This window comes from Lactuca virosa, chromosome 8 (assembly GCF_052849685.1).
Source record: "Lactuca virosa cultivar CGN04683 chromosome 8, Lactuca_virosa_CGN04683_v6, whole genome shotgun sequence".
NCBI classification, from domain to species: domain Eukaryota; kingdom Viridiplantae; phylum Streptophyta; class Magnoliopsida; order Asterales; family Asteraceae; genus Lactuca; species Lactuca virosa.
The window spans coordinates 317,222,559-317,241,554 of NC_136433.1; the positions used below are offsets into that span (position 1 = coordinate 317,222,559).

The 18,996-nt window shown below is 33.7% G+C and overlaps 1 long non-coding RNA gene across 1 annotated transcript; it reads left to right on the forward strand.

Moving 5' to 3' along the window:
* Positions 1–2,491: 2,491 nt before the first annotated feature.
* Positions 2,492–3,286, forward strand: LOC145129475 (uncharacterized). The gene is made up of 3 exons (XR_013717518.1): positions 2,492–2,543; positions 2,721–2,779; positions 2,971–3,286. It is a non-coding gene; the product is annotated as an uncharacterized LOC145129475 (long non-coding RNA).
* The last annotated feature ends 15,710 nt before the right edge of the window (positions 3,287–18,996 follow it).

The window sequence follows — 18,996 nt, forward strand, 5'->3', positions numbered from 1 at the left end:
GTAATTTAACAAAATGTAGAAATATTAAGTATTTACAAGGAGTGAAAGTGTAAAATACTTTTATATTCATATTGTTGATTAGGGTTGTAGGTTATAATTGATTTGTCTTCGTTAGTCGTCTTCAAATCATAACTTCGTAATTATTTTCTCTACTTCTTCCGCAGGAAGTGTTCTGGTATGTTAAGTCGTTATTTGCTTCTCTACAATTTCTTAGAAAACGTATTAATCAACATCATGTTTAATGATTATGTCAAATTCGTTTTATATTAATAAGTTAATATATATCCGAAATTCAGTTTTAAGCATTGTTACATTATATTCGGTTTTTGCTGCCTGCTGATACTACATATGGAGGATGATAGTTTTGAAATTGAAATCGATAAGCAACAAGAGGATGACAGTGGGGTAATTTCTTTGTTTTAGTAACATTGAAATCATGTTTGAAAACTAATATTTGTTTTCTGACTTTGTTACATGTTCTTTTTATGTGTAATGTGGTTTTCTATATTATACTTATTTGCTTACAGGTAGAAAAAGTTGTTGCTAATAATGTATTGACTGCTTCTACACATATAAAACATGGGAAGCCACATAAGTTAGAGGTAGATTTATATATTGTTAATGTTTCGGTAATAAATGTTAAACCCATTTGTATGTTTTTTTATATTTAAAACATTAAAATTTAGTTTGTTTTTTTTTTGCAGTCTTTTTATTATAATTTTTTTCCTACTTTTTTGTAGTTGCTTGACTTGCATTCAAACCTGTTATTCGAAATTGTTACAAGAACGACTTTAAAAACATTAAGTATTTTGTGTTGTACATGTAAGCAGTTTGAAAAACTTACATACAACAGACAGTTCATTGATCTTTACAAGCGGAAGAATGATGTGCGTTTTGGTTTTGTTGTTCAACAAACGTCACCCTTGGGAATTACACAGTTTCAATATGCTTCGTCATTTAATACGGACAACGTTGATTTTTTTTTATACTAGAGTGGACTAAAATTGTAGCATGTTCTGACCATGGAATCATTCTTTGTGAATTTTATGATCCAAGTATAGTTCGAATGAACGTTTTATTTATGTGTAAGGCAATTAATATCGGTGTTAACTTGATCCCTTATCCAAATCGTACTTACCGTTCAATCAAGTATGCTATGGTTTTTATGGGTGGTTCGAACCCTTCACGTTTCAAGATCGTGCGGTTATCATTCTCTGAGTCAGTGTAAGTATCTTCTATATCATAACATATACATATGCATTTATTTATCCTTTACTGACTTGTAAGTTATTATTTTTTTTTTGTAGTCGAATTGATGATGTGCTTTACGAAAACATCCATATTGAAATATATGATTCCGTTGAATGGGCATGGACACAGGTTGGTTATATGCTATTTCCATTTTCTGTTTATCCTGTTGCGGATGAAGCGATTGTAAGTGGAGGTGCGGTTCACATGTTATTATCAGACGGTGACATTTTGCGGATTGATGCATATTCGGAAAAAATCTATCTAATTTTGCCACCATGCCCAAGTAATGTGTATGTTGTGTACACACCGCGCATTTTTAAATACGAGGGAAAACTGGGATATGCTTTGCAAATCGATCATTGTTTGTGGTATGTCTGGGTTCTTATTGATGGTCAATGGGTTAGAGTTGGTGACATTAATGAAGATGCTTATGCACATGAATGGTGGGTTTTCCGAAATCACAGTCTCTATTTCTATAGAGGTATTTCAGTTGAACATGCTATTCCGGTTGATCGATGTCATGAAGTTTTTACATTTCAATCGGATTTGTTGCCGGTTAATTTCCCACATAAAGAATAGGACTTTTTACATTTCTTTTGTTCGTTGATTCCTGGGATGTTTTTTTTATGAACACAATTTCTATTGACAATTGTTTATGATCGCATACTTTGTTCATTTACTATTTACCATTGTGTATAGTTGGCTGATTTATTATTGCTAATATAATATTTTTTATCTTCATTCTTATCTATATTTTTCCTCTGATTTTTTTTTCAATGTTGGGATACCATGATTTTTGGTTTTCTATAGTGACGATACTATCAACTAATGATATTTGTTTCATTATTCAATTTGTGGTGTAAGTTTTTGTATACTATACGGGGGTAACAACTCTTATTGACTTCAGTTACGTTGACATTAACTTTTTTTTTTACTTTTACTTGCTGAATGAGAACGCCAGACATGGTTAAAGATGTTTAAAAGCTGAGGGGTATAAATGGCCATTGGTATAATTTGTCAGGGGATAAAAAGCGTCTGATGTTATTTTGTTATTGCGTTTGTATGACAAGGTAAGAATGAGTCGGTTATGTAATTGCTTTTATAAATCAATGTAGCACTCTGTATTTTAAATAGAGGTAAACAATTAACTATTTGTAAGGACCGAAATTGTAAATTCGTTCGTTATTTATATTGATTATATTTGTAGGGTTTATCACCGAATTTGTTCCTTAGTCGGCTTCACAAGTTCACTTTTCAATAGTTTCTTTAGGTCGTTCGGCAGAAGTCTTCACGTACGTTATGGTGGTTTATGTTTTTGGCTAATTTGCTTCTCTGCAAGTTGCATTAATCTTACTAATTTGTATCATTAATTCATTCAATTTAGTTTTATATTAATCTGTTAATATATATTCGACATACAGTTTTACAGCATTGTTATATATTCTTTTGTTGTTTCCTGTTGATTATAGATATGGATAACGATAGTTCTGAACATCAAATGCATCATCAACAAGAACATCATCTTGGGGTAATTTCATTGTTTTAATAAACTTCAAATCGTCTTTATATTAAACATTTTTTATGTGAATTTGTTGCATGTTTTTTTATGTGTATTATCGTTTTCTGTGTTGTTATAAACATTAAAAAAATATGTGGTTACGTTTCAGGCTGTTTTCTGTGTTGTTATAAACATTAAAAACATATGTGGTTACGTTTCAGGCTGAAAACGTTGTTGCTAATAATGGATTGACTGGTTCTTTACATATTAAACGTGTGAAGACACATCGGTTACAGGCACATTTATATTTTTTTGGATATTTCAGAATAAATGTTAACCCATTCCTATGTTTTTTTTTAAATATGATACTTTGAACTGTACTTTGTTTTTTTTTTTTTTTGTTGTTTTTGTAGTTGCTAGACTTGGATTTAGATCTGTTAGTTGAGATTCTTACAAGAACTACATTAAAAACATTCGATCTTTTACGTTGTACATGTAAGTATCTTGACAAACTTACATACGAAAACCACGTACTTGATGTTTACAAGAGGAGGAAAATTGTTGTTTTTGGTTTTATTGTTCAACAAACAACACCCTGGAAAACTACACAAGTTCAATACACAATCTTGATTTTGATATGCTACCAAAGGGGACTAAAATTGTAGCATCTTCTGAGTATGGAATGGTTCTTTGTGAAACTGTTGATCCAACTGTATTTGGATCGAGCTATTTATTCCTTTGTAAAGTAACTACTTTTCAAATTTTAATATTACCTTATGGAAATGATACTTACTTTACAAGCAAGTATGCTATGGTTTTTATGGATGGTTCAAATGGTTGCCAATACAAGATCATGCGATTATCATATTCGGAATCACTGTAAGTCTCTTCTACATAATACAATACATATGCACTAATGTTATTTAATGAGTTGTATGTTTTTTTTTAGGAAAATTATAGATGATTTTGTTGTTTATGACCAATTCCATTTGGAAATGTTTGATTCTGTTACATGTGCATGGGCGGATATTGGTAATATACTATTACCATGTTCTGTTTGTCCTGTTTCTAATGAAGCAAATTATGTGGAGGTGCGGTTTACATTTTATTATCAAATAGTGACATTTTGCGGATTGATGCATATTCGGAAGAATTTTTAATAATTTCTCCACCATTGACAAACAATGTGTATGGTTTGTACACATCACGGCTTTTTAAATTTGGGGGAAAAGTTGGATATGCTTTACAAATTGCTCATTGTTTGTGGTATATTTGGTTTTTGGTTGATAATCGATGGGTTAGGGTTGGTACCAATAACAAAAATGCTGATGATCATGAATCGTGGGTTTTCCGAAATCACAATTTGTATTTCTATAAAGGTATTTCACTTGAGCATGTTATTCCGGTTCATTGGTGTCATGAAGTTTTTACTTTTCGATCGGATTTTTTGTGGGTTACTTTCCCATTTAGAAAATAGGACATTTTTCATTTGTTGTTTTTTTTAATAATTCTTTGTTTTTATTATGAAGCTATTTTGTAAAGACCATTCTTTATGATTGGATACTTTATTTGTTTGTTGTTTGTTGTTGTCAATAGTTTGTTTCTTGTGATTAAGTTGTATTTAATAAATGTCAATTAACAAAGCATTACTAAATTCCCAAAAATAGCTTGAGATAAGCATATATAAATCGATTATGTAGTTATGACTAAATACGGAGCAACTTGTATCTACAACATTATTGTATGATCAAGAAGTTGGGTTCAACATGAGCTCTCAAATTCTAACCCGCAAAGAATTTATACATATAATAGGAATGTCAGTTTTAACCCAATAAAGGGCTTAATAGCATTGTGGTTATGTTCAAATAAAATTATGTTATTTTTCTTATTTAATCATTATACTTTCAAATATAGCATCATAATTTAATTTTTAATTCTTATTTACAACAAAAATAATATGTTTTTTTCTTATTGTAACATAATCCTAATTCGTTTTAATGATTTTGGACCATTTTACCCCTCCTGCATCGTTTATGATTTTGGACCATTTTACCCCTCCTTCCCCCATTTGTATTGAAAAATTTATGTGTTGGCAAATAAAATATGAATAAGGAAAAAAGCATAATATTTTTTTTAAAATATGATGCTATATTTGAAAGTACAATGTTTAAATAGCTATATGTTTTACCTTTATTTAAAATACATAAGTGGTATATCTATTATTGAACATTTGTTGGAGATCTCCAGTTGTTTTATATATCTATTATTCTATATTTCATCATGATTCGATTATTAATAAACCAAATAAAATTTTTGGTTAAAAAAACTGTTAAAAACTGCAAAAGAAAAATACATGTAAGATTTTTGTACAATAATAACATATTCCTATTTTTTTTAATGTTTTTGGACCGTTTTACCGCTACTTACATTTTTAGTGTTTTAGCTTACATGACATTTTGATATTTTGTTGTTATAAACACTAATAATCAAAATAAAATCATTTAACCTATTTTTTTATGTACTAAATTCAATTAAGTAGTTACAAAGCCTTACAAATGTAAGAGATGGAGTTGATTTTACTTTCATATTCTTCAGATCCCAGCCTTAATCTAATTCAGTGGCCAACATATTTGCTTGCTAGCAAGTTTCCAAATGCTCTTGACATTGCAGTACAGTTTCGATCCAAGGGCTGATCTTTGGAGGTGTATACGTGTTGATTAATATATGAAGTGTGTTGTCATTGAATGATTCGAGTCCTTCAAACTTGTGCTGAATGGTTTAGTTGTTGGACATACTGTTAACATGTTAATCTTCTGAATTTCCACATATACCCCTACAATAAGCTTTTTACCTCAAAATAGTTAAACACACTGAAAATGAAACCTTTTAGCAATTATAAAGACGTTAAAGTTGATATAAATTATTCCCTCTATACTATGGAAGTTGAAATATTTTTTAATTTGGGTTATCCATCAAATAAAAATTATGTTATTGTCTTATTTAAGCAATGCACTTTGAATGATAGCATCATACTTTATATATATATATATATATATATATATATATATATATATATATATATATATATATATATATGTTTTTTCTTATTGTAACAGATTGCTAATTGGTTTTAATGATATTGGACCATTTTACCCCTCCTGCATTGTTAATGATTTTGGACCGTTTTACCCCTCCTCCCCCCATTAGTATTGAAATGCTTATCTGTTGCCAAATAAAATATGAATACCAAAAAAACATACTTTATTGTTTTTGATAAAATGATGCTATATTTGAAAGTACAATGCTTAAATAGTTAAATCTTTTACCTTTATTTACAATACAGATGTCGTGTAACAATGAACGATCATTTGTTGGAGATGTACATGTTGAAAATCAAACTAATAGACACGCAAGGAAACCGACAAATAACATTGAGAATTATATGTCGATTAGTTGCGAATTATAGATCCAATTATTATTATATTTACCAAGTTTCGTCCAAAACCAGATCAATCCTTCACAATTAGATCTGATTATAAGAAAGGAAGAAGAAGATTGTCCTGTTGTTGGATGAAATTGAATGCAAGACAGAAAGTAAAACCAACCTGTTGATTGTTGATCTTGAACTTCAGATAACTACACGGATTGGACTCCTGTCCTTAAAGGTTTTTACTTCGCTTCTACTGGTTGTAAGCAACAGAGTAAAACCCCAGGATTTAATGCAGATCTATCGATTTTCCAACAGCACTGGAGATCGATAAACACAAAGCGAATACTCGGAAACGGGAAGAAAAAACGCAGAGAGTGGGAGAGAGCTCTGATTTTCGTGAGAGAGTCAAATGGCTCCTAGGGAGCAGTATTTATAGGTATCGAAACCCTAAAAGGCATGAAACGGGCCCCCATAGGCCGGCCCCAAAAAACCTAGGGCGACGACTTGCTCTCCAAGCAAGCCGTTTCCTGATCCTTCTAGAATGCCCCGATGACTTACCCTCCACGAAGTCAACGCCGGTCAACCATTTGACCGGATTGGTCAAACTGGCTTGACCCGACCTCGTCAAAAATAAAAGCTCCTCAGCTCCCAGCGACCGATGCGTCGTGCGAAGTGCCAAGTGCGCCTAAATCGCGTCATTTCGCGCACTCGGCTAGTGCTAAGTTAGGTTAGGCGCGCGCGTGGGCTTGGCCCATTCCTTTGATCCACTAAAGCCTTTGAAGGCCTATCAAGGGAATAAGATTATAAACCCACAAAAGTTTCTTCTCCCCACCAATGTGGGATACAAAGGAAATTGCCAACTTGCAATTCATTTATATATATAAAGTTCCAACAATCCCCCACCAAGTTGGAAAGTTTCCTTTCACTCAGACAGATGATGTCACTTGGGTGTCATAAAGATTAAACCCTAGTTTAATGGGAACAAACAAGAAGAGACCGATTCAATGGTATCCTTATAGGTTTAAACCATGAGCCTTAATGACCTCTCCGGTTTACCCCCACACATCACAAGTCATCTTTGTGTTCTCCCTGAGCGCTAATATGGCTGTGCGCTATAAACCCTTTTCATGACCCTTGAGAAGATAAACCACTAATCTTCACTTGAGGCGGCACCACCTCTAGATCATATAGGCAAAGTTTTACAACATCTTCGTTGCTTAGATGTCTCCAAAACTTTGTTAAGAGTTGTAACTCAACCTTTTTCTCGGCAACGACGTACTATCCTACCTCACATGGATCTATCATTAATGATAGTACCTTCTATCGTTAGTAACTTCGTTGTTACCCTTTAAACTTGAGAATTAAGAGCACTAATGTCAAGTTGGGTTTCCATCACTAAGCGATTCTATTGTGGTTTTAGACCCATGACTCTCGTGGTAGATGTAACCAAATCTCTCGTCAGAGGTTTGGTAAAAGGATCTGCCAAGTTTCTACTTGTCTTGACATAGACAACCTTGATGGTACCACTTTCAATTAGTTGTCTCACAAAATTGTGTCGCAGACCTACATGTCTCGACTTCCCATTATATACTGCATTATATACTTTAGACAGTGTGGCCTTATTGTCACAGTACATGGGTATTGAAGGCATAGGAATATCCCACAAACGGATATCCATAAGTAGATCTCGAATCCACTCTGCCTCTTTGATCACTGCTGCTAAGGCAATTAGCTCTGCTTCCATCGTTGAATGAGCTATGCATGTCTGTTTCTTGCTCGCCCAAGAAATAGCACCTCCAGCTAGAGTATAAATCCAACCACTTGTGGATTTTGAATCACTAGTGTGATCAATCCAACTGGCATCGGAATAACCTTCAAGTATTCCATTAGACGACGAATACGTCAACTTAAAAGTACTTGTCCTTTTCTGGTATCCTAGTACTCTACCCACTGCCTTCCAGTGCTTCGTCCCTGGATTAACAGTATATTGACTCAGTTTGCTTACAGCGAATGCGATGTCAGTTCGAGTGCAGTGAGTAGCATACATCATGCTTCCAACTGCACTAGCATATTCTAGTTGAGCCACTACTCGACCAGAATTCACCTTTAGTTTCACACTTGAATCAAAAGGAGTGTTGAATTCTTTAATTTTCAAATGTTGAAACTTTGTCAGAACTTTCTCTATATAATGAGATTGACTAAGAGAAATCTGACCACCTGTCCTTTTCACCTTGATACCAAGAATTGTATCAACTTCTCCAAGATCTTTCATCTTAAAGTTCGAGGATAGGTATTTCTTCGTCTCAATAATACCTTCTAGGTGAGTGCCAATGATCAGCATATCATCAACATAAAGACATATAACTACTATGTAATCGGATGTATATTTGGAATAAATACATCTGTCAGCACTATTGTGCTGAAAACCAAAGGCAGTCACAGTGGTGTCAAATCTCTCATGCCACTGTTTAGGAGCTTGCTTCAACCCGTACAAGGATTTAACAAGTCTACACACTTTGTTTTCCTGTCTAGGTATCACGAAACCTTCAGGTTGCTCCAAGTAAATCTCCTCCTTGAGATAACCATTTAGAAAGGTTGTCTTCACATCCATTTGATGAATGTACAATCCTTTCAAAGCTGATATTGCTATAAGAGTTCTAATAGAACTAATCCTAGCAACTGGGGCATAGGTATCAAAATAATCGATACCTTCTCGCTGCCTATAGCCCTTAGCAACTAATCTTGCTTTATAGGCAGATATGGATCCATTTGGATGATACTTTCTCTTGAATATCCACTTGGATCCTATGGGTTTTCTCCCCTTGGGTAGATCAGCTAACTCCCAAGTTCCATTACCCATGATTGAATCCATTTCGTCATTGATGGCTTCCTTCCACAAAGGTGCATCTCGAGACGTCATGGCTTCAGTAAAGGTCTTAGGATCATCATCCAAATTAATGGCAAAGATGACCTCTCTCGTCACTTTCTTTTGTGTTCCTTCGACCAAATAAGAATAGAAATCGTCTCCAAAACTTTTCTCTATTCTAGTCCTAGTACTTCTCCTTGGTTCCTCCATAATAAGAGGAGGTGGGAGTAGTTCTCGAAAAGTACTTGTAGGTGTTGTATAACTGGAGTTTTCTTCATCCCTAGAAAACTTGTCCTCAAAGAATTCCACATCTCTGGATTCCACAACAACACCTGATTCAATATCTAATAACCAGTAAGCCTTGCTATTGTGAGCATATCCAATAAATATACTCTTATTAGCTCGTGCTCCCAATTTAGTTCGCCTAGGATCGGGAGTCCGATAATAAGTAACACACCCCCACACTTTCAAATAGTCTAGGTTAGGCTTTCTACCTTTCCATAACTCATAAGGGCTTGTAGGAATCACACGACTAGTGATCCTATTATGAACATAGACAGCAGTCAAGAGTGCTTCCCCCCACAGATTGTTTGGTTGACCCGATTGGTTCAACATACAGTTGACCATCTCACAAAGGGTTCGGTTCTTTCTTTCAGCCAAACCATTCTGTTGGGGAGTATATGGTGAAGTTCTCTCATGTTTGATTCCATTCTCTTCACAAAATGTGTCAAACTCTTGGTTGAAATATTCCCCGCCTCTATCCGAGCGAATAATTTTGATGTGTCTTTCAAGTTGATTTTCGACCTCAGCCTTATACCGCTTAAATGCATCAATAGCTTCATTTTTTGATCTCAGCAAATAAACATGTAGATATCGACTGAAGTCATCACAGAATGTGATGAAATACCTTTTTCCTCCTCGAGTAAGGATTCCATTTAATTCACATATATCAGAATGAATCAACTCAAGCAATGATGTATTTCTCTTAACTGATGGAAATGGTTTCTTAGTGAACTTTGATTTCACACATGTTTCACATTTTTCAAAATCTTTTGTGTCATATTTTAACATTCCTTTAGTTTGCATTTTTTCAATGTTTTTAACATTAGTATGAGCCAAACGTTTATGCCATAAAGAAATTGAACAAACAAAATAACCAGAAAAGTTCACTTCATTCACATTAGCAACCAATCCACCAATTACATCATTATCAACACTTGACACACTAGCAACACTAGAACCACCACTCTCTACACTAGGACCACTCACACTACCCTCATCACTAAGGCACAAACGATACATCCCTGAACAATTGTTCGCCCTCCCAACATATCTTTTGCCTTTAGTGATCACAATTTTGCCTCTCTCCAGCACCATCTTGAACTCACACTTGTCAAACTTGTCCGCAGAAACCAACCCTTTCGAGATAGTAGGAACATAAAGAATATCTCGAAGGGTTACCCATTCACCACGTGTGAACTTCACACGGACATCACCTCTTCCTTGAACTTCAGCTCTGTGACCATCAGCACAGACAACTACCGTCCCATGAGGCATTGGGCGGTAAGTACGGAAGCTCTCTCGTTGCCCATAAACATGCACGGTGGCTCCAGTGTCCACGAACCATCCTCGATCACTGATTGCTTGGATAAGGGAGGAGATCATAAAAATCTCTCCAAGGTTCACACTTGCCACCATGTCAGTCACCTGCTCGACTGCATGTGCTACCGGTCCTGATTTGCGATCCTTGCATTCTCTCACATAGTGCCCAATCTCTCCGCAGACGTGGCAAGATCCGGCCCTCTTCGGCTTTGAGTTAGGATTCTGATGTCCCAATTTCTTGAAGTTTTGTTTCTTGGGTCCCAAGTTCTTCTTGTTTTGTCCCTCGGACTTGCCTTTGTGACTAGAACCCCCAGCTGACACATGATGCACACTCGATCCGACTTTACCATGCTTGTCCCTGATGCGAGTTTCCTCCTCAATGCGGAGGTGTTTCATCAAATCATCCAAGGAGTAGTCCTCAGATTTATGCATCATTCTCTTAGAGAAATCTTTCCATGAGGGTGGCAGTTTTGCGATGATCGCACCAACCTGAAAGAGTTCTGAAATAGAGATGGAGAGTGTGTTCAACTTGTTGACCATGACTTGGAGCTCATGCACTTGCTCCATGATTGATTTGTCATCAGCCATTTGAAACTCTAGGTACTTAGACACAAGGTACGTGTTAGTACCTTCCTCATGTGCCTTATACTTAAGTTCCAACGCATTCCATAGCTCTCTTGGATCTTTGATCGGCGCGTAAAGATCATAGAGCCGATCAGATAGGGAGTTCTTGATGTGACCCACACATAATTCCTCAGACTCTCTACGCAGAGTCCTTTGCTTTTCCAGATCTGCGATGACCGTTGGGTCCACAGTTTTCCCCGCCTCGGGAATTGGATTAGCAGGAATTGGTGCCAGTTCTGGGTCCAACACGAAGGCGAGCTTCAAGACATGAAGCATGAACTTGACCTTCACAGCCCAATGGGTGTAGTTCTGACCATCGAATTGGCCAAGTTTGGCAAACTCTTGGTTCATGAAGTGGAGGCTAGCAGTAGTGTCCATTAGTCTGTTGATTTATCACAATAAAAACCTTTAAGAATGTTGAAAATCAAACTAATAGACACGCAAGGAAACCGACAAATAATATTGAGAATTATATGTCGATTAGTTGCGAATTATAGATCCAATTATTATTATTATATTTACCAAGTTTCGTCCAAAACCAGATCAATCCTTCACGATTAGATCTGATTATAAGAAAGGAAGAAGAAGACTGTCATGTTGATGGACGAAATTAAATGCAAGACAGAAAGTAAAACCAACTTGTTGATTGTTGATCTTAAACTTCAGATAACTGCACGGATTGGACTCTTGTCCTTAAAGGTTTTTACTTCGCTTATATTGGTTGTAAGCAACAGAGTAAAATCCCAGGATTTAATGCACATCTATCGATTTTCCAACAACATTGGAGATCGATAAACACAAAGCGAATACTCGGAAACGGGAAGAAAAAACGCAGAGAGTGGGAGAGAGCTCTGATTTTTGTGAGAGAGACAAATGACTCATAGGGAGCAGTATTTATAGGTATCGAAACCCTAGAAGGCGTGAAACGGGCCCCCATAGGCCGGCCCCAGAAAACCTAGGGCGATGACTTGCTCTCCAAGCAAGCCGTTTCCTGATCCTTCTAGAATGGCCCGATGACTTATCCTCCACGAAGTCAACGCCGGTCAACCATTTGACTGGATTGGTCAAACCGACTTGACCCGAACCCGTCAAAAATAAAAGCTCCTCAGCTCCCAGCGACCGATGCGTCGTGCGCCTAAATCGCGCACTCGCGGCGTCAGCTAGTGCTAGGCTAGGCTAGGCGCGCGTGGGCTTGGCCCATTCCTTTGATCCACTAAAGCCTTTGAAATGCCTATTAAGGGAATAAGATTATAAACCCACAAAAGTTTCTTCCCCCCACCAATGTGGGATACAAAGGAAATTGCCAACTTGCAATTCCTTTATATATATATATATATATATATATATATATATATATATATATATATATATATATATATATATATATATATATATATATATATATATATATATATAAAGTTCCAACAGTACAGTCGTTTTACATATCTATTATTCTATATTTCATTATGACTCCAAACAAGTTACAATCTATAAAATCTAAATACATGTAATATTTTTGTATGATTATAACGGATTACTATTTCGTTTTAATGATTTTGGACCGTTTTACCCCTCCTCCATCATTTTTTATTTTGGACCGTTTTACGCCTACTTGCATTATCAGTGTTTTATCTTACAGGTCGTTTTGAGTTTTTGTTGTAAAAAACACAAATAATAAAAAAAGTAATTATGTTATTTTTTCTTAATTAAGCATTATACTGTAAATTATAGCATCATACTTTAAATTTTAATTCTTATTTACAATAAAAAAAAATATGTTTTTTTGTTATTGTAACATATTCCTTATTCGTTTTAATGATTTTGGACCATTTTACCCCTCCTGCATCTTTTCTGATTTTGGACCATTTTACCCCTCCTCCCCCATTTGTATTGAAATGCTTATGGGTTGTCAAATAAAATAAGAATAAGAAAATAGCATAATTTTTTTTAAAAAAATGATGCTATATTTGAAAGTACATTGCTTAAATAGTTAAATCTTTTAACTTTATTTACAATACATTTGTTGGAGATGTACAATTGTTTTATATATCTACTTTTCAATATTTCATCATGATGTGAATGCAGTTAGAATCCTTAAAATCAAAATACATGTAATATTTTTGTACGATTATAATGGATTCCTATTTCGTTATGACTCGAAACCAGTTATAATCTATAAAATCAAAATACATGTAATTTTTTTGTACGATTATAACGGATTCCTATTTCGTTTTAATGATTTTGGACCATTTTACCCCTACTCCATCATTTTTGATGTTGGACCGTTTTACCCCTTCTTGCATTTTTAGTGTTTTATCTTACAGGTCGTTTTGAGTTTTTGTTGTAAAAAACACAAATAATAAAAAAAGTAATTATGTTATTTTTTCTTATTTAAGCATTATACTTTAAACTATAGCATCATACTTTAAAATTTAATTCTTATTTACAATAAAACAAATATGTTTTTTTTGTTATTGTAACATATTCCTAATTCGTTTTAATGATTTTGGACCATTTTACCCCTCCTGCATATGTTATGATTTTGGACCATTTTACCCCTCCTCCCCGATTTGTATTGAAATGCTTATGGGTTGCCAAATAAAATATGAATAAGAAAAATAGCATAACTTTTTTAAAAATACGATACCATATTTGAAAGTACATTGCTTAAATAGTTAAATCTTTTAACTTTATTTACAATACAGATGTGGTTTAGCTGTTATTGAACGTTTCTTGGAGATGTACAATCGTTTTATATATCTATTTTTCAATATTTCATCATGACGTGAATGCAGTTAGAATCCTTGAAATCAAAATACATGTAATATTTTTGTACGATTATAACGGATTCCTATTTCGTTTTAATGATTCTTTACCATTTTACTCCTCCTGCCTAATTTTTTTTTGACCGTTTTACCCCTAATTGCATTTTTAGTGTTTTAGCTTATATGTCATTTTGATTTTTTGTTGAAAAAAACACAGATAATAAAAGAAGTTATTTAACCAAAATTTTACTTACTAATTCGATTAAGCAGCTAGAAAGGTTTGAAATGTAAGAGATTTTATGAGTAAAAGTCAAATGATACGTGTTGGTTTTTTCTTGCTGTTTTTTATCTATTATTTGTTCAATTAAAGGTTAGTTAAATCAATAAAAAAACGGTTGAGGGCACTAATGGAATTAGCACTATCAACGTTATTGGAGTGTAGGAACTATGTTATTAAAGTTGAGGGTTAGTGGGTATAACCGTTTCTTATATAACCCCATTACACCGGATTTTGCTTTGCACAATCATTCCTACTATTTAAATGAATTAAATGAACCGTGTCCATTTTATAACATCGAAACCTTCTGTGTCTCCATACGTTTCTTCATTCTGCTTCAATTAGTCGGGTTTTCTGAATTTGGAACACATCTAAGGGTGATACAAGGTTTCAACTTCATAATATCTATTACTTTCTCTTTTTTAATGTTTGTTTATATGTTGGTAAGTGTTATATACCACAAAAAATATATGATTTTTGTGAAATTGGATAAGTTGGATCGTTTAACCATTGAAATATTGTATTGCATTTTCAACTTTATTTAGTATGTTTGTTGCTTTTGTTGGTTTGTTGGTAAATAAAACGTGTTACAGAAAACAAAATTGGATTATTTTGCGACATTTTGTTTGTTCTTGAGTAAAACTGTAGATGAATTTATGTTTTAATTTATTTTGATGTAAGATGTTTTGCTATACAGGTTATCTTTTGCTTTATGATATCTGTGAACACAAACAAATTCTCTTTCGGTATGTAGTTCTCTGAAACAATAGATCATCTTAATTTTTGTTTCTTACTCAATAGTATTAACATGTTTAATAGATTTTATGGTTTAGTTTTTTTTTAAAAAAATTTAGTATTATAATAATATGAAATTTAACAAGTATTGCATTGGGGTTTGCCAAATTAATAAGAAAGTTGTTAATCATATGATCTAATAGATTTTAAACCTAATAAAGGATATCTAAATTTATTATAAAATGATTTATACAATTGTAATTATAAATGTATACATAAATAACATCTTATTATGTAATGGCATCTTATTATTATATTTGTCATATTAGATTATCGTTTCATAAACTTTATTTAATTTAACTTACCAATGTTTATAGAGGATGGATGGGTATGTCAATGTTGAAGTTTTTCAATCTCTTCGATTCCAATATATTGGAGTTTCGTATAAGATAGCATTTGTTCGAGTTCATTTTGTCTGGCACGACATTAAGAGAAAAAGAAAACTGGTTATATTCATTGATAAAAATGTCGGTATATATCTTTCTTATTGATATTATATTTTTCATAAAGTTTTACTAAATTTATATTTTTAGAGAGAAAAAATGGCAGGTTTTGTCCCAGAAGAATTATTTCATTTATATGGTGATCATTTGATGGGATGTCTTTTTTCGTTATCGTCTTTTCAAGTAGAAAATTTTCACTTCCATGAATACCCGAGATATGAAAATTATTGTTTCATTTATGGTGATTTAAAGATTATTATCAATAAGAAGACACAACTCAGTCTGATAGAGGTGGATTTTCACAATGGATTTCATTTATATCCATTAGTGTTTCCTATTAAAACAGTTGTGCATGACAATGTTGTTCGAAAACTTATAATCGGTAAATATAAAACCATACTTATTTTGTGATCATATTAACAATTACATATATTAAATATATATAAATATATTATTATGTTATGTTTCCATTTTTTGTAGATTTTGTTGGAAAAATTGTCTCGGGTAAACGGATTAAATTCAAATATGAGTTTATAATACTTTTGGAAGATGAATTGTAAGTAAATATTTTTATTAAATTTTTTCATAAGTATTTTGTAAGTAAAATGATAGAAAAATCAAATGTTTTATTAAAAACTATAAATTATTTGTAGGGGACATAGAATTCAAATGAAGCTATATGACACAAGTGCTACGCTTATTGTTCCAACGTATGGTACAATATCAAGGAAATATATCATTTTTGCGTCTCGGGTCAAGTTGGTTCGCTTACCGTCAAGTATGTTATAAATTATATTATCCTTATTATTATACAATATATTGTCTTTCAAAATATTAAATGACAGTGTTTTATCTGTAATATATATTATTATTTTTTTGCAGTGTGTCTTTTGGTATCAACAAAATTTACGCGGCTTGCATTTAAACCAGATATGTCTGAAGCACACAAGATTTAGATTTAGTATAATAGTAAAGTAGAATTTTACTTTGATTAGCTATTAGTTTATTTTTATTAGATTTTTTTTTGAACCTTTATATGTCTATAGTACTGTTTTATTTTCAAATTTCTTTAACTTATATTTGTCTTATAATGATATAGTGAAACCAAAAAAATTGCTATTCGGTTAAATTTAAAATAGTTACTATTTTGTAAAAGTAACAATCAAATTTCATATGTATGTTATAACATAAAAAAGGATCATAAAAACAATAAAGAAAGTCAATTATGCAAATAATGGATTTTAATTGCTAATAAAGTTTACGTTAAAGCATAACAATATGTTCTTTGTCTTTTAAGTAGTGTATAAAATGCTTTGTTATGGATCTAATGATGTATCATATGTTATCGAAACATATATATTGTAATGGATAGTCTTGGTAATACATCTCTTCATTCAAGTGAATTTGATTTACCGTCAACAACCGATGTTTCTACTGCTTTACCTTCTGATACTATTAGCCGAACAAGTCACGAGACAACGTCGTGGAGGTCGTCTTAGGGTAAGATGACGACCTCCAGATTGTAGCATTGACGATATTACTTCCCTAAGGTGTCGTCGTGGGAGACCGTCTTTTGTTGTGTCTCCTTACTTTGTTGGTGACAATGCTCATCGGTATGCACAACATGGAAGTATACATGTCAATGAGAATATTATTAATTCAAATTCGGTACTAGCCTCACATTCTCATCAGGTTTGTATACGTATGTTTGTAACTAAGTTACTTACATCGAGCAACCATATGTATCATTTACATTATATAATTTTATATTAGCCTGTACTGTCAACATCGAGGTGACGCGTGCTTCCAATCGGCCATCACCTCATGATATTTTCTTCAAGTACAACTATTGGTATTGACGGGAATCCATTTCATTCGACTATAATGAGTAACTTGAATGCTCCAAGTACAACTAATAACTCAGTTGTACTTTCGGTGGTAAGAACTTATAGTCTGGATAATGGTAGAAGTTCTACTGCTTTACCTTCTAATACCTTTGAAGCCCCACCAGTCGGGGAGGTCGTCCTCGGTTAAGAGGACGGCCTCCAACTTTTAGCATTGACAATATTAGCTCCACATGTCATCATCGTGGTAGACCTTCTTCTGGTGTGTCACCTTTCTTTGTTGTTGTGTCTCTTACTTACATCGATCAAGGATATGTATCATTTATATTATATATTTTTTTTATTAGCCTCTCCTCTCAACAACGAAGAGATGCGCACTTTCGATCGGCCATCACCTCATAGGATAACTTCTTCACGTACAACGGTTGATATTGGTGGGAATTCATTACATTCGACTATAACACCTAACTCGAATGATCGGATTACAACAAATAACTCTGTTGTACATTCGTCCATATCAACTGTGGATAACGCAAGAAGTTCGTCTTCTAATGCACCACAAATTATACATTCTCAACGTAATCCTCGAATACTTATGAATCAATTTTCCAACTTTGTAATAGTATGTCATTTACTTATATTTAATTCCTTTAAATTCATGTTCTTTAGGTCGTATGTTGTCGTATTGGGATTGTGGTGATACAACTCGCACATGTATACACTGTCAAGCTATATTATGGTATGAGGAGCGGACCATTAAAACGTATTCTCCATCAATTCCAAAATTCTCCATATGTTGTAGTGAAGGGAAGATTAAATTGCCTTTGATTATGCAACCTCCTCAATTGTTGTGGAACTTACTGGATTACAATGGTGATCGACGTTCAAAATTTTTTAGAGAGAATATTAAGCTTTTAAATCGTATGTTTGTGTTCATGTCAACCGGAGGAAAGATACATACGAGTGGTAATAATGGTAGAGGTCCGTATACATTTCATTTGAATGGACATAATCACCATAGAATCGGTATTTTGTTACCTACGCACGAGGATGGACGTCCTAGATTTGCGCAGTTGTACATTTATGATACTGAAAATGAAATCGACAATCGATTTTATGCGTTATGCAATTGTGTTCCTCCAAGGTCAGATGTAACTATGCTTCGACGGTTGGTTGAAGAACTCCAATCTATGCTAGATGAGAATAACACATTGGTTCAAGCATTTCGTATGGCTAAAGATAGGTTCCATGAGTCATCAACACAGCCGGTTAAGATTCGATTAATTGGTAACCGAACCAAAGACGGGAGACAGTATAATCTACCAACTATATCTGAAGTAGCTGCATTGATTCCAGGTGATGGCAGTCCTATACAGTCTCGTGATGTACTTATTGAGGATTGTGGTGACGGTACCGTGCGAAGGATAAGTAAACTGCATCCATCTTTTATGGCATTGCAGTATCCGTTACTTTTCCCATATGGAGAAGATGGGTTCCATTTAAATATCCCTTTATCGAGTAATTCTACATCACACAAAAGAAAGAATGTTACCTTGAGGGAATATTATTGTTTTCGTTTGCATTTTCGGTTAAATGAAGGT